Source organism: Aphelocoma coerulescens, chromosome 14 (genome assembly GCF_041296385.1).
Source record: "Aphelocoma coerulescens isolate FSJ_1873_10779 chromosome 14, UR_Acoe_1.0, whole genome shotgun sequence".
NCBI classification, from domain to species: domain Eukaryota; kingdom Metazoa; phylum Chordata; class Aves; order Passeriformes; family Corvidae; genus Aphelocoma; species Aphelocoma coerulescens.
Window position 1 is genome coordinate 7,833,725 of NC_091028.1, and position 13,154 is coordinate 7,846,878.

Here is a 13,154-nt window from a genome sequence, read left to right on the forward strand (position 1 = left end):
CCCGCTCAGCCTGGTGCCAGCGTGGGGCGCCGGGGGCACCCACCTTCCGCTCCTCCACGGAGCCCGGCGCGGTCTCTCGCACAACTCCCTCAGACACCCGCGGCGCCCGCCGAGCCCCGGCCGGGGCCGGGCTGCCAGGGCAGGGCGCGGGAGGCTGGACGGACCCGCCGCGGCATCCAGCCGGCGGGGATGGGAGATGTGCCGTGGCGGGCGGGCGGGCGAGCGCGGCGGCAGCGCGGAGAGCCCAGCCCGTCCTCTGAGGCGCCCGCGGGAAGCTGCGCGCCAGAGACGGGGCTGCCGGTCTGCCTGTTCACCCCGGTAGCCCTGCTGAGGGGCCGGCGACTTCTCCCTTTCTCCCTTCCTGCCTCCCTCGCATCAGCCCCGCCGCAGAGCCGATCCCCACCCCGTCCCCCTCACCCGCTCCCCGCCATCCCTTACATAAGAGACTTCCCGCCCCGGCGGGCGCTCCCCACAGGTGCGTCTCCAAAAGCGCGGGAGCGCCTCCTCGTCCCCCCCCTCCCTCAGCCCGCCCCGCGCCGAGCGGGGTAAGGGGCAGCCGGGCCGGGGGCAGCTCCGCGGCAGGAGAGCCCCTCTGCCGCTAAGTAGAGCGCTCCTTCTCCCGGGAACTCCTCTCCGAGCGGTCTCCGGAGACGCACTCACCTGCGCGGCAAAGGCAGGTGCCGCGGGCGGAGCGGCGTCCATGGGGCCGCACCTCCGCTAAGGCCGGGCGGGAGCGGGCGCTGCCCTGGCCCCGGCGCACCGAGCACAGGTACAGCGGTGCTCGCAGAGCGTGGTGCCGACCGGGGCTTTGTCTGCTAAACATGAGCTGCTCTTGCACATCATTTATTTAAAAATCTCCTTATAATGTCAGTCAGTTGGCTCCAGAGGACACAGTGAGGCAGCGCGTTGTTTGCGAGATACAGAATTGAAATAACTTCCCCCAAATAGAGAACTGACTCTGGGAAAGACTTTTTAATGATTCACTCTCCATCCCTGTTACTTAACTCTCTCATCTCTGTCGTTTGTTTTGGCAGTAACCTGTGCAAGTAGCAATAATATTATCCTGAATACTTTGCTGCCACCAAATGTAGGAAATAAGCCCACTATGGCGTGATTTAACAGTGTGGGTTGGTGCTGAAAGCCGCTTCCCTTTTCCTCGGGGCATGTCTGTGAGTGCCTTGCCGTGGCCGTGCGGGCTGCCCTTGGCTCTGGGGAAGGCTGTGTGCTGAGGCTCTGCCACGCTAGGCTGCCCTCCCTCTCCCTCTGCATCCCTCGCGCTCTTCAGGAACTTGGGCCAAGTCCGTGTGGAGTTGTTACGTGGTAAATAAACAGAAAGGTGAGGCAGAGGACAAAGCAGACGTTTGGAATCGGAGAGGGCTGTAGTTAGCTAATTGCGATCCTTTGCCTTCTCTTAAAAATAGACTCTAAGTACAGTGATGATTCCACTGAACAGTTTGACAGTAAGCCTGGCATCTTTGTCCAGGAGGTAGGTTAGAAAGCCCCTTTATTTCTCAGCAGAGAAAGACAATCATTCCCAGCCAAAAACCAGCCTTTCTGGGTTTTAATATTTAATTCTTAAAACCTCCACCTCATCAACATCCCCTTTCAAGTCTCCTCTGAAATCATATAATTCCTCCCTTGTGTATACTTCTCTCTGCTATTATTTATTTAACACTTTGTGATGCAGTTTGTGCTGAAAATACTGCACAAAATGAATCTTTTCCATACTTATTATTGCATCTAGAGACATTTAAGGTCCAGTCTATCAAGCACTTAAGATTATGCAAGTTTCCCTGTTGATTTGACGGCTAAAAAGCTGCTTAAATATTTTGCATGATTAGTGCTATACATGTGCGGAAATAATAACATCCAAAACCGATTTATTTTAGGGGTTATTAATCCTGACTAAATATGGTACAAGTTTCTTGTTTTGCTGAGTTCCTAGGGCTTTCCTTAAGAATTCCCCTACAAAAAAGAAGCCAGAAGGATTTAGGCTAGAACCTGACATCTGTGGGATTCAGGTCCATGAGATCAGAACTCAAACCTAAGTGGCATGTGCTTGGGAAAAGCTGGAAGGTGATCAAACCTCCTTGAAAAAAATGTTTCCTATAGCACCAAGGGACTTTGGATCAGACCCATGGAACCCAGAACCCATAAATCATGCTATTCTTAATTAATTATAAGTTACTTTAGTTGTTATGCTCTCTCTGCCTGTTAGTTGTATTAGCAGTGAAGTTATTCCAGCTGTACCATGTCTTAAAATTCTAATAGTGAACTGGAGTTGTTCTAGACTGGGGCACAAGCCCTTTTTACTAGACCTCTAGCAGTGTGCTTTAATGGCTTCATAGCACGTAGTTCTAAGAACACCTGCATGACCAAAATATAAACCCATTAAACACTATAATGGAAATAAAACTAGTTGAGAGAAATTAGTATTACAGACAGTACTGAGGCACATCTTGGGTCATCGTGTGATTTTATAAAGCTTTTCTCAATAAAGTCAGCCAATAAATGTCTCATTTAGTTGTTGTGCTTAACAAGTTGAGAAACATGAAAGATTTCCCAGTTTAGCACCATCATCTTCCATTTTCAAGACTTCTCTTTTTGACATTGCTTTAAGGCAAGTAATAATTACCTACTTTTCCACAGATTTATCCCATAAGGAATGCTCTTTGCCTCTGAAATAACTGAGAGGATGAATGTTTCAACCTGAACCTACAGACTTCTCTTTACTCAAGTGCATATCCATTTAATTGAGTGGAATTCTTATTTTAGGCAGCAACCTTATACAAAATTCTTGTTATATTTTCCCTCTAATTTCTTTGACTTGTTTTCACCAAGACAATGTGAATCAATGGAAATGCTTGTTGTTCAACTTTAACCTAGAAAATAGGCACCTCTTCTGGTAAATTCAGTAGCAATGTATACTCATGTCACATGGAAGCTGCATATACACCCATACTCTGTATATTGATTTCTGTGTGGAATTGTACATAGAACTGATTCTTTCAGGGTTTTTTATGTAAATAAGAGAGTTTGAAAAAAGAGTAAAATTAGGAGAGAAAGTCAGTAAGTTAACCTGAATATTGAGGTGGTAGCAAATATGAAGAGTATAGAACAACTAGAATATATGGAGCAATTGCAATTATTATGTTCAAAATTCTATATTTAATTTTTGTTGATAATAACAATGTTGATGCAGCCTTTGAGTATTTCCCTGGGACTGATTACCTGCCAGAGAGAATAGTCTTCTGTTGAGCACTGAGTCAATGGAGTTTTCTAGCCAATCATTAAGTCCCAAGAAATGCCCTATAGCTCAATCACCATTATTAACAGACATTCCAAAGCTGTGAATATCTGTCAAAAAAAGCAGCTAGACAGGCCTGATCCCAGGCAGTATTGATGTGAAAGGTATTTTGTGATAAGAAATGTCATGTGGAAACTGGAATGAGGCAGTCAATGTCTATTTCCTTGGTAGTCATTTCATGCTGTAGTGGGGTGTCTGGATGTAGATACAAAATGTATCGTGGCTGGAGAACGGAAGAGGTGATGATTGCTCTGTGCCAGGCCAAGTGGCAGCAGGTTTGCAATCACTGTCCTTAAAAGAACAGTTCAGTGGTGGAAGATGTCTGCAGGGCAGCACTAGGGAAGCTTGAGGCCTGAAAGAAGTATCTTAGCAGATGTGAGTTGAAGAACTCTAAAAAAAGAGTTAAAGAACTGTGTTTTAACAAGGAGGCTACAAGTGACATAATGTTTATAGATACTGAAAAAAGTCCTATGGTTCACAAATATTGTAAACACCCTGAATCACACAACACAGAAGTTTCTTTTGAACAGCTCTATGTTCTTGAATTAGCATAGATCAGACAGCCCCATTTACATCTACCAAGTTCTGTTGCTCCTCTGTGAGCAGTGTCCTTCCCCAGTGGTATTAGTCTTGCTGGATGGTTAAAATGCATTTGGTTTTAGTTACACAGCAAACATTTCATAAGCCTTTGCTCTTTTAAACAATAACTGCAATCATTAGTATATCAGTGCAGCAATGTGTGACATCGTGTTGACACTAAATATACTTCTGTTTTTATAAATAGTGAGCACACATCTTCTAAGTAGCCTTTCCCTTTTCATTAAAAAAGATGCGCATACAGACTAGGACAGAAGCAGCTTGTTCTTATAATTTCATGGATTCATAGCAATTTTAACGGGAACATCTCACAAATATTGAGCACTTCTTTGTTACTGTCATCAGGTCTCAAAAAATACACTTTGCACATAGCAAAGGGATCACCATCAAGAGATTTTAATGAGCCGAGAGGTGCTGCATGAATGAAAAACAATGAGAGACTTGGTTTTATGGATTACTGAGAAGGAATATAATTTATTGCAGTTCTATAATGTAGAAATTACCTTTATAACCTAATATTTTTCTCTTCAGTCTTCTTGTAAAACCAAAACTGTAGTAAATACATGGGGTGGGTTTCAGGCAGGCAGTAACAGCAGCCACATTTGGAGTGGATTTCATGAAATCCAGAGAGTTCTTGTAGCTTCAGCTTAATTCAAAGGACATCCAGAAAAAAATCAGATAAATGTAGCAGGTAAATAGAGTACTTGCAAATAAATATACAAGAGGAAATACATGTATAGTGCAAATGTCTTCAGTATACAGCAGTGGAAAAAAGTGTCAACATGTCTAAAGCGGCTTCCAGCAGTGTAGCTAAAAAATGAGCTGTGCCCTCGGGTTTTGTTGCACAGCTACTGTTCTGATCCTGAACAAGGAAAGATGACAGCCAGTTTCTCTTTGGAAAAACTGATGTTACTTTTGAATTGTAGCAGTATTGTAAGTACCTGTGAACAAGGTATGTTTCTGCTTGTTATAAATTAGACTGACATGGAATTTAGATCTGGAATGATTGACTGGGTGTCTGAGGATTACTGCAGCTGACAAAGTAGGCTCTGCAGATCATTGCAAACTTGTGCCAACAAAATCTTTATCTTGTGAAGAAAATGAAAAGAAAGAAAGAAAAAAAAAAGGCTACACAGGATCAAAAAATTGGAACTGCTTTTGTATCCTTCCAGCTGAAAGGCAAGCCACTTTTGTTCCCATGAGTTCAACTTTTCAAGGCAGAAAGGAAGACTTTCTAAACAGGCCTAAAATAGCATTAAAAGTTGTCAAGGTTAAAGTGAGTGTAATAGGCTGTATACTGTGCCTGAACGTAGAGAAGCTGTGCTTAGATACAGAAGAGGACACATAGGAGAGAAATTTTCTGATCCTCTGCTGTTTGATTCTGGCATACATTAGATCAGCTGAGGAGCTGATCTAACCAATACCTCTTCTAAAACTCCTCAGCAACTGAGATAAAGAGGTAGACAAGTTTAGCCTACTATGTGCATTCTTCAGGCCCAGAACATCCATGGATGGAAGGCAGAATAAGAAATCAAATTGATGAGTCAAAGTCTGACAGTTTCAGCACTAATAACCCTCAAGGGCTATAGAAGTGAGCTGTAAACCTCAGAAGTGAAGAATTTGCTCTTCACAGAAATGTAAATTCGCTGTATTACTTAACTAACAAAATATTTTAGCCACCATGTATTTTGCATGTCTTCCAAAATGTTCTGTCAAGAAACCAAAATCGAAAGTTCTTACTGAAAATTAGACCTTTTTAGTGTGCTTCCCTGATAATAAGCTTTAATGATGTCTCCCTGTATCACTGTCACAACATGCCCATCAGGAGCTTGATGTATTTTGAGTCTTACATATAGTACTAATATATAGATGCAGGAACTTTCAGATTTATGAATAAGAAAATTTCACTTGACAGTTCCATTTTTAAAGGATACTAACTGTTAAAAAGATCCTCAGGATTTTAAATGGCTAAGTCACGAGACTGATGAAATAAGAGGTACAAAGTAATAACGGTCAGAGTTCTGTGATACCTTTTTAAATCTAAAAATCACCTGTTATCAGTGTCAGGTGATACTGTCACCAGTTGTCAGGTGGCTATCAGATTCACTTTTGTGACTGTATGCCTGGCCAAGAGGGTCAGATGTGCTTGCCAAAGGTTAAACATCCACGGACCAACTGAGTATCTACTAAATTCAACAACTGTCTTCTCACTGATTTAAAATGAAAACTGTACTGAGTGATTTTGCTCAAGAGATGCTGAATAATCACAGCTTACATGAAACCACCAGATGTCTGAGTGGTCAGTACATCTGAAAACCAGGTCACATATTTGAAAGCCCAATAATGAATTCAGAAACTAAATTTAGGCCCATATGTTGGAAAGCTGTTGACGTGCACAAATACACACACAGGTTCCAGACCGCGCTTTTAGGCAGATGGTAGCAACTGTCCCTTCTTGACTGCACTTGACAGCCAACTGTAGAGACCAGTGCTAAAGCTGGCTCCAAAGGGATTTGCTTCTCTGTCCTTTAGCATGATAGCCAGCGAGGAGAAATAACCTATCATGTATGCTGACAGATGGGTCAAAAATCCATGAAGATTTCAAGGTGGAAGAGTAAATGCAATTACTTATGTTTTCTTTCTAGACAGCATTCTGATGCTAACAGCATTCACCATTGGTATTTCTGATCACAGTGCAACTCTGTTACACTTACATAAATGCAGTATCTATCTAGAACATCTGTCTAGGTATTCTGTTATACTATCTTGAATGAAAAGGTTCAATCTAATTTCATTGCTCTTTGCATAAAGCCAATATTAAACTGAAAAGTTAATGCTTTGAGTAAATAATGTGTAGCAGAACATTTTTAATATTTTTTGTGGTTTTATAACATATTTGCATAAAGGTTTTTTTATTATTGTGAAAGTGCAGTGATCCCACAGCTGAATAAATAATAGGACAAATAAAAGGATTTTAACTGCAATGTGAAATGCACATCAGGGAGTTTTAGGAAGTAATGCAAAAAGATGCTGACAGCAGACTCTTGTAGTATCTTTTTGTTGTAGTGTTTACTTAAATCAGCAGATTATCTCTAACCTGCTAAATATAATCTAATGCTAATAACATATTTAGGATATCTGTTCCCTAAAACATGTATTTTGGAGATTATTGCAGAGTACAGTAAGTTTTATCACAAGATGCTGGTATCTGAGAGTACGGTTTCAGAATGGATTGTTTAATCTGTAATTGATATAGGCAAGTAATTTAGGAGTAAAATGTAAAGAAGCTCTAAAAGGAACATTTCAGTGTAATATGGAAATGATACACACACACATATATAGGGCCAGTTGTAACAGAATACTTGGTAAAAGGACAACTCACAATTTCTTGTGTGTGTGTGTGAATTAGTCTGTCATTCACTCCCACACACCCAACAAAAAGCTGGCCTCTTTAAAGTCAATTTTGTCATTTCTATACACCTTGAATGCTTAAATAGGATTTTCCAGTTTAACAAATTCTCCCTGTGAATTTAGGGATTGATCTTCTTTAAAAAGAAAAAATAACAAAATTTAAAAGGAAATTGCTCATAATTTCTATGCAAACTAGAACAATTGAAGTGAGCCTTGATAATATGATAAACAAAGAGATAATTGTCTGAACAATAGGATCACTTTCCTACATAAATAATGCAAATATTTCAACACATAAAATGACCATAAGTGAAAAAGAGCAGATATCTCATAATACCCAATTATCTCACTTGTTTCTGTCATAATGTTTAGCTCAAGTTAACAAAAAAAAAAAGACAACACAAAAACATTTGCACAGCAAGATCAGAAAGAGATCCATGTAAAGCCTCAGCCTGGGTCCAGTTTTCAGTCTTTTTATCTTATTGCACAGGATTTTTTTAGTATTAGGTCTGTTGACTATCATTAATTAGTTATTGATTGCTGTATGCATAGTCTTGACTCATTATTATTAACAGGAATATTACCATTAAAGTCAGTGGAGTGAAGATTTCACTCTAAGGCTCAAGATTTTATAAGTTTCTTCTCATTGAGATGTTCTTTATAGGACATAATACTCTATTTTTTTCAATGGGGTAATTTTATAATGCAAGTGTTCTTCATAATGAAAGAAAACCCAAAATCTAACATTAAAGGCTACAGAAGAAAAGAGGAAAACTTAAAGACAAAAATACAAAGGCCATATTCTGATACTTATTATATGAGAAAATGTAGAAATATTTAAGGAAATAATGTTTCCACATACAATACAGCTTTAAGCTCCTGTGCATCTGCTGTATGTTCCTGAAAATGTATTCAGCCAGCTCTCAGTCTCTCTTTGCATCAGTCCATGGAAGCCCAAGAGAGGCACGTTCTGCTGGCACAGGGGGAAGGAGAGCTCTTAGGCACATATGCTCAGGGAAGCTGCCTGCACTGCTGGGGAAACCAAGAAAAATCAGCAGTGTATTCAACAACTCTTGTTTCCACCTTCCTGCCTCCATCCATCCTAAGCACCTTCTCTGTGCCCTGTGTAAGAGGATGAGGGCTCCTTCTCACTGACTTCATGACCTTTCACTAAATACAGCTGGAATTTTCTGGGACAAGAGAAGGCTCATCTCTATACCATGTACAGATACAGTTTTCTTGGCAACTGACATACAGCTGTGGAGCTGATTCCCTGAGGAATCTCAGCTCCTTAAGAATAAACTGTAAAATCCCTTATTTTCATCTGCTCGTTCAATAATAATAACAATAGCAACAACAACAAAGCCATCCCTCCTAGGACACAAGGAGAAACTACAGATCCTTTACTGTGGTTACACTGAGAACTTGTAAAGGTGTTTTGATACCATGGTGATGAACACAGCATAAATGCCAAGATAGACGATGGATCCAGCTGGCACCTCTCCCTCCTCCCCCACATTCATGGTGTTCACCACAATAAGTTTATGATTTTGTCCTAAAAATCTGTTGAGTCCTGTTGGTCTTTAGGAATTTACTTGCAGAAATCACAAAATTCTCTCTTTACTTTGGTTTAGTCTAGACAGCATGAGGTGCATGGTTTTTTTCAGAAATGATACCCATATGATAGATCATTCTCTTGAAAAAACCCCAACTCCTCTAAAACCCTATCTGATAAATAAATGTGAGTTCTCCTTGGGAAAAAATTATTTACCTGTCTGGTCAGTCAGTTTAGGAAAGTTTTACCCAGGATAGTATTATCATATTTGTTCAGGTGAGATTCATTGTTCAGAGGCTCAAACAGAAAATCCTCTAAGTTAACTTTTATCTTGTACTTCTTCTGTTTACATAGGGTTTATTTAAGAATGAGGGGTTTGATTTTTTTATCTAGAAGATGAGATAAATTGTTGCTAGACTAGATTATGTAAGAACCCAGAAATACTACAATTCTCTTTTCTTACAGGAAAAGTGTGAAAAAAATAGCAGTCTCATTGATTCACTAAATCTTTCTCAAGATATTTGCTAAGTTTTTAATAGTAAACACTGCTATTTTAAATTTACAGTTTATTCCAGTTCCACTGTACAAGAATGCCATTGTGCTTTACACTACTTTGTGCCCTTTCTGATAGCTTCATTATAAGTCAAAGGCTGAGTGGGTATGGACAAGGTGCAAATCTTTCAGCTGCAGTAGAACAAAGTATTCTTAGGAGTAAGTAGAAGAATTTTTGTTGCAAGGAAAGCAGACATTTATAAACAAAGGTTTAAAAATCTGTTATTGAGTGTATTAAAATTAAACCTTAAACATTTTTCACTGCGAAATTAATTTTGAAAGTACTTTAGCAACTGAAATATTTACATACCTGGACGCTTCCAAAACATTTACATTTCAAAAGATGAAGCACTAGGTACTGGGAGAATATTAGTAGATGAAATTCTAATGGATCTAAATGAGACCAGGGCTCCTTTCAGCCAGGGTGAATTTCATTCTTTATTTGCTTGAGTTGCAGAAATTTGATTAACCAAAGTTTATCCAGAAGCAAATTAGTGCTGAAGTGTGAACATCAGAGCTTTGAGACTACTATCATAGCCCTATGCTGGCTTTTTTTTATCCAAAGAGTCCAATTAAGCAAACCTGGCAGAAACCTTAAAAGTATTCTCTGCTGGTTGTTAGTAAAGAATTGATCCCTCTTTTTTTAAGAGAAAGTTTACCTGTTTGCCCAATGAGGAGTTGAAGGAGAAAAAGAGAGTGTAACACGAGAACTACACGGACTTCTTCTGACTCTGGAGGCCAAGAGAAAAGACTGGAAATTCTAGTACCAGCCTGTTTATAACATAATTATTTCTGGCTGACAGGGAGGTAACAGATACTTCTTCAGGTCAAGGCTTCCCAACCTGTTCCTAGGCAAGCTTTCCATTCTTTTTCACTCTAGGTGGACTTCAATTATTGTGGCACATCAAGTGCATGAACAGACCACGTGCAGATCTCTCAATCCTTTAAAATGCATAGTGGGAGGGTCCCTACTCCACTTTAACAATACTGGCTTACAAAACTGCACCTGCACAGGAAAGAAATTTAGCAATATACGAACAGTTTACTCAGCCCCAAAAAATTTTGTTGGAGAAAGCTTTGGGCAGACAAAAGTTATAGTTTACTATAGTTTGCCTGAAAATAAATATGTAAATCCACCTGGTTTTCAGTTAAGTTTGACCTTCTCTGGAGACAAATTAGTCTTGAAGGTTTCTAGAGAAGCAAATGGAATATTTGCTTTCCCACCTGCCTGTTCCAGCAAGGAATGTAATGATCTCCATCTAGGCAAGCCTGGAAATATAATAATGAATGCTATTTTGCTAGAAGTTCAGCACTGGCAAATAGTCTCACCAGTTCAGAATTCCTTAATACTTTTTGCAGAAATCATCATAGAATATGGTGGCAGATAAGACTAGATTACAATTGCTTGAGAACTGATGAGTTTAAAAGGAACTGTCATAAATATTGTAGTGAAGTGCAGCTTGTTGATACAGTATTACATCACATTTTGTGCATCAAATAGGCATAGTAAGATCTTCATCCATTGAATCAGATTAATCAATCACGTTTTTATATATTATATACATATTTTGTGTATATATACATTATATATACATAGATATGCTTTTTCCCCAAAGTCAGTTGCTCTGTTCCAAATGTCTGATTTTAAAATGTTTTTCCTTAGTGCTTGTCTTGGAGAACAAACTGAAGTGCAGATTCAGATACATTATTATATTCTTCTTAGCATGCTGAGCTCTTATGATGTTTAGAAATACTGTGGAACTGCAAAAAAGGCACAGTCAATTAATTCCTTCATTTGAATAATTAAACATTTTAAATACTCCCTCCATACCTTATGTTCAGCTGTAGATATATTATTAATAGTAGCTTGTACTGTGTGCTGCAGGAGACTGTTAGGCACATTATTCCTAACATGATTCCTAGAACTTCCTAACATGATTCCTAGAACCTGGGGAGGAGAACGTTTCCTGGCACTATGAATTTACCTACCCAGTGACAAAGTTATCTTGTTCTAATTCAAACGTGTTTCACACTGCAGTAATTACTCCATATGAATGTTGTGCTTTTATTTTAACGAAAAATTCAGCACAGTTAGTTATTCCAAAAAAATTGTTATGGTTGACAAACCCATCCAATTGCATTCAACAAAAATGCTAATCACACTTCACTGTTTTTGAGCTGTTTCTGGTTTACCACTCATTCCAGTACCGGGGTCTATAAAGTAAGACCACAGCATAAATTCAGGACCATGGGCCAGACTCTGTGTTGTCAAGTGGGTGTTGTGAAGAGGGTTTGTTACATCTCTGTGTGGTGAGGCCATCCCTACAGGCAAATGGGCTCCCAGTGTCTCTACTTGGTGGGACTGGCATTGTGCCATTTGCTCACTCTCAGGCCCACTCTGGGACAGTGTGCAATGTCTCCACCATGCCTTTTGAATGAGCCTGACAAGGCTTCATAGCAGGAAGGTCTTAGTTCTGTCTGATTTTAAAGCTAGAGTGTCTGAAGCAGAAAAGGGTGGCACAGTTCATTTTGCAAGGACACGGGGTTAATTTGCCACAGAGCATATTTGGAAGGGTTGGATGTAGCATCTTCTCATTCGTAGCCTACTGTTGTACACAGCTTTCTGCAATTTCTTACTGTGTATTCCTGCAACCAACTGGCAAACATCAAAATGATCTTTAATGGTTCCAAATCATCTGCAGAAGAGGCACTTGAGTTAATTTCTATATTTTGCTTGATGTACAGGGGACATATCTTTATTGTGATCATCCTGCAGCAAATGTAGGAATGGATCAATAAGACCAAGCAATATTTCCGTGAATAAAATTTTACTTCTCAATTGTTTCAAAACCAGAAGAAATTCAAAGAGTGGGAAAGCCACTCCTCTAGTGTAAATTAGTCTGCATTTTTTGCTTGGACATTGGACTCTGTTACATTTGTAACAGAGATTTGAAAAATACTGGAGCGTTAAAAATTTGTAAGAACACTCTGGGAATACAGACAGTGTTTGCTGTCATTGCCTTGGTTGTTATAAATAAGTACTACTTGAAGGAATCTGAAAAAATCATTGCAAACACGGTGAAGGAAGCTGGTAGTTGAAGTGAAGGGTAGTACAGAACAGGTGGATTACATTTGCCTTGTAGGGCATGCAGTCTTGTCCTCATCTATTATTAATTTTAAAAGTAGAAGCTTTGTGGTGCGTGTTATGTCTTCACTCATAAATCAGCCTCTGTGTGCCTCTACCTGTGTCCAGATTTTTCGTTATCTCTTTTTATCCAAAGCCTGTAAAACACTTACAGATCTTTAGACCAGGAATCTGAGGGAAGTGGAAAATGTAATTTATTGCTGAGATAATACTGTTGAAAAATGGACCCTTCTGGTTATCTAATACAATCATTAATGGGAAAAGAAAGGTCCTTGAAATTTGGAGAAACAAAAGTGCTAGACACAGCTGAAAGAGAGTCCATACTGAAACCTAAAAAAATCAAGTACTATTTAATTTTCAAATCACATTTCCTGCAAATTAAAATAAGAGGTTTGTAATAGCGATAATTACCTATTCAACATCCTTCATCAGTCTCTGAACTCATTTTCTTCAGTCATTACTTGAGTGAAAAAACCCTTAAATGGGTCACTTATGGTTAAATTAATCTGTGCTTTTCCCGGAGTACCTCCTTTGTTCATCTCCAGCTTTAATTACTGAAAAACATTTTGTTTTATAGAAATCTGTGG